The 2993-nt window shown below is 43.2% G+C and overlaps 1 non-coding gene across 1 annotated transcript; it reads right to left on the bottom strand.

Moving 5' to 3' along the window:
- Nucleotides 1–2225: 2225 nt before the first annotated feature.
- LOC120256794 lies at nt 2226–2332 on the bottom strand. The gene has a single exon (XR_005535412.1). It is a non-coding gene; the product is annotated as a small nucleolar RNA R71 (small nucleolar RNA).
- Between the last annotated feature and the right edge of the window lie 661 nt (nt 2333–2993).

A 2993-nucleotide genomic window follows, 5' to 3' on the forward strand; every position in this document is an offset into this window, starting at 1 on the left:
GATGAAAGGTATTCCTCACATAAAACTCCCACAGGGGACCAAGTGCAATGTAGGTTTAAACTCAGTGTTTCGGGCCGGTACTGTAGCAGGGAACTATATCAAATACTGTAGCAAAACGTTGTAGCAGGTACTGTTCATAGCCGGGCGAAGAAGGATGAAAACAGAGAATCCACACGGGCTTGCGTTAATGCCACACGGCCGTGTGAAAAATCCACACGGGCGTGTGTTAATTCCACATGCCCATGTGAAAAATCCACACGGGCACCCACATGGGCGTGTGGATTCCCGATTCCAGCTCTATTTAAGGTAGATTTCAGCCCCGATTTAAGGATCCTTTTTCCATCTTTTCCCAAACTTGAGAGAGGGTGGCGGTTAGGGTTTTGAGAGATATTAGCTAGGGATATGGAGAGGTTCTACGGCTTTGACATCGCCCTCCATTTCGAAGAAGGTTAGTGGGAAAGCTTTCGTCGGCACTGATCTGGCGAGGTGTATCCTAGGCCGGACAAAGGGACCCTTGAACAAGTAAAGAACTCTCCACAAGACCATCGCCATGACTATCGAGGGGGTTTTCTATGGATTCTTTGCTTTTACATTTGATTTCATTGATTGTAATTAGCTCGATGGAGAGCTAAACCCCCTAGTGGGTACTTGGGTATTTGTGAACCCTAGGATGTATTCGTTTCATTAAACCTCCTTATTATGCTTTCAATTAATTGATGTTTTATTTGAGTTCCAATCTTGAATGCTTGATTGTATGAATACTCCATTAGAGTGACACTAGGATTGAAAGTTCTTATTGGTAACCCTTGTGAGTGAGTGACACACCATGAGAGTTAGACAAAACTAGATTGGAGAGGGTTGAGAGGGTGAGTCAAGAGGTAGCGGAGTGCCCCCATTCTCCTCCGGTGTGATTTATTCTGCCTCCATTTCGTCAAGTTCTTTGCGGTCATAGTATAGTGAATTGGCTAAAGGATGACTTTCCGTTGGGGCTTAGTTGCGGGTGCAACGGCGTGAAGCGTTAAAGTGATTTTAGCACCTAGGGCTTAATTGTGACTAGGGACATTCCACCTGGACCAAAGGGTTAGGTCTACATCTAGAAATAGGATTTATCACTTGGAATCCCTAGAACTCATTGCAATTCTATACGAGTGCGAGGTTGAGAGGTTATTCAATTTCTCCTCCAGGACATGTATAGAGTTAGGCATGGTTGACCTTAGATTTGGAACCATGTATTTAAGGATCTCTACGACTCATTATTACATCAGTTAGAAAGTATAATAGAGGGTTCTTGCACACCTAGGCGGAACAATATCCGGGTACCCCATTTATATCAATTGCCTTATCTTCTCCTTTACTTGTGCCCTCTTTCCTGTTCTTTTACTATTGTGTTTTTCACATCTTGTCACACATATCACTATTCATCTTTCACTTACTTAAGAAACAATTTAAGTGTTTTTATTCCCTACTCCCTGTGGATACGATACCCAACTCATCTGGAATTTTATTACTTCAATAAATCAATGTACTTGCGAGACATACGCAAGGGGCGCTGTCAAGTTTTTGGCGCCGTTGCCGAGGTGTAGGTATTTAGAGATACTTTGCACATTGTTTCTTAGCTATTCATTTATTCATTCTAGTTTATTTATTCTTATTCTATCATCATTCTGATTTCTTTTTCTTTCTTTTCGGTGCAGCTCCAGGTTATGACCCGAGGGAACCCCTCAATATTGATTGAAGGAGACCCCGAGCTTGAACATGCACTTAGAAGAAAAAGGAAAGAACCTGTGCAAGAACCGTCTAATCTTATTGATTTGGAAGTAGAAGAATCTAAAAACATGACAAAACAGAATGAGCAACAGCGGACATTATCCGATTATGCCAGACCTTCAGTATTGGGGACACAATCGAGTATTGTGCGTCCCCTGATTACAACTCAGAACTTCGAGCTAAAGTCGGTATTCATCCACATGTTGCAGCAATCCACACAGTTCAATGGTTTGGCCGATGAGGATCCAAACAGTCATATAGGGAACTTTCTCAAGGTGTGTGATATGCTTAAGATAAACGGGGTGACGAATGATGCCATCAAGTTGAGAGCCTTCCCATTTTCCTTAAAGGGGAGAACGAAGCAGTGGCTATACTCATTACCTAGAGCTTCGATTACCACATGGGAGGAGATTGTAGAATCTTTTCTGGCCTGTTATTTTCCTTCCAGAAAATCTGCAAAGCTTAGGAATCAGATTTCGTCCTTTGTACAGTCGGAATTGGAGTCGCTATTTGAGATGTGGGAAAGGTTCAAGGAGCTCCAGAGAAAGTGCCCGCAACATGGATTCCCGGAGTGGATGATTATTCAGACCTTTTACAATGGGTTGAATCCGAGTACAAGGCAACTTTTGGATACGACAATAGGAGGTACCTTAGGTAGCAAGACCCCCTGTGAGGCCTTTCAACTAATTGAAGAAATAGGGTTAAATAGCTACCAATGGAATGCTATGGAGGAAAAAAAAAAGGTGGTCGGGCTCTATGAGATAGATGCAGTAACTTCATTGGAGGCTCAAGTGGAATCTTTGAGTAAGAAGTTAGATCTTCTAACTTCGAATAGAGTGGCACCCGTGACTACTTGCACCGGGTGTGGTGGAGGACATGCTCCCTCTGATTACCCTTTCTCTATTGGTGATGCATCTTCGGTTGAGAATGTCGATTTTGTTGGTAATGCAATGAGGAACCAAGGGAATATATATAGCAACACCTACAATCCGGGTTGAAAGAATCATCCCAATTTTTCGTGGAGCAACCAAGGTCCACAAAAGGCCATGGAGCCACCGGGTTTCCAACAACAACATGCCCCAAACATGGAAAACCGAGTTTCAGGTTTGGAGACCCGAATGACCAATTTGGAGAAGGCCTTGACTAGGTTTGTGCAATCGTCAGATACAAGGTTTCAATCAGTCGAGGCTACACTTCGCAACCACTCCACCTCTTTGCACAATCTT

The sequence above is a fragment of the Dioscorea cayenensis genome, unplaced genomic scaffold (assembly GCF_009730915.1).
Source record: "Dioscorea cayenensis subsp. rotundata cultivar TDr96_F1 unplaced genomic scaffold, TDr96_F1_v2_PseudoChromosome.rev07_lg8_w22 25.fasta BLBR01001647.1, whole genome shotgun sequence".
In the NCBI taxonomy this organism is placed as follows: domain Eukaryota; kingdom Viridiplantae; phylum Streptophyta; class Magnoliopsida; order Dioscoreales; family Dioscoreaceae; genus Dioscorea; species Dioscorea cayenensis.